The sequence below is a fragment of the Elephantulus edwardii genome, unplaced genomic scaffold, assembly GCF_000299155.1.
Source record: "Elephantulus edwardii isolate Elephantulus edwardi_28Jun2011 unplaced genomic scaffold, EleEdw1.0 scaffold00075, whole genome shotgun sequence".
Taxonomy (NCBI): domain Eukaryota; kingdom Metazoa; phylum Chordata; class Mammalia; order Macroscelidea; family Macroscelididae; genus Elephantulus; species Elephantulus edwardii.
Genome location: NW_006399825.1, coordinates 1,883,507 through 1,884,600, shown reverse-complemented (window position 1 = coordinate 1,884,600; position 1,094 = coordinate 1,883,507).

Genomic DNA, 1,094 nt, shown 5'->3' with positions numbered 1-1,094 from the left:
AAAGAGTCTATTAGAAGGAAAGTGATCATCAAACCGTGTAGCTACAACTAGGTTCAACACAGGCAAGCATTAATTAAGGGGCTATAGTGGAGAGTTTTTATTTTTACTCCTACAGGTTTTCATTTAAAGTAGAGCAATTAACATAGACACACACAACTCACATAGACTTGTAGTGACAACCACCGGCATGTGTATCTTACAATATTGGCTGAAACATATGGAAATTTCTACATAAGTATGTAGATAAAATGCATGGATATATGAAGGTGATAAGAGGATGCCAAGAGCTGATTTTTCAAAGATCTCTTGAGACAAAAAGTCTCTTTTGGTGCCGTAAGACATTTGAAACACCCTCTCATAGCATTTCCTCACCTATGAGATTTGAAATTCATACAGATATTAACTTTATATCTGTCTCTACTAATTCTTGTTCTTTACTGAAACCTTTAAACTGTATGAGCTCATCAGTATTATAACTTTGAACACAAGACAAAAAGACAACAAACATGGCAGACAAAAGACAAAACAACACAAACATTGAGGCCTCTTATAACATCTTTCTCCTTATTATTCTCAACTGTTCTTCATATTTCTGTTAACACTTTTTTTTTCTTATTCTTACCCATGTTTTAGACTCTTCTGAGTTTTAACACTTTTCCTATTAATAACAAAGGAGAATTCCAAAGGGAGTTGCAGGTTCTATATCAGATTTTCTACTGAAAGGGCAAGACTATAGGATTCAGCATCTGGCAAAGCAGGGATAGATATAAAATCTCCAAACTGTTTTAATAAATTTCTTTCCCATAAATTAGCACTAATGTATAGCACATAAAATTGCATTTGAGCCTTTTGGTCATCAGGTTCTACACAATCATAAATATTCTTAAACCTTTAAACATTAAGAGAGTTTCCTAATTCAGAAAGAGTTAATGTTAATTTTTGCAAAGGCCAATTAAGAGACTAATTATTTTTTACTAATAACAGACACATTAGCTTTTATATCCACAAGACCTGTAAAAGAAATTTGATTAACAGAAAAAGAGAGGACTTTTGATCATTAATGATGTTTTTTCCAAAAACAAATATTTCTCAGT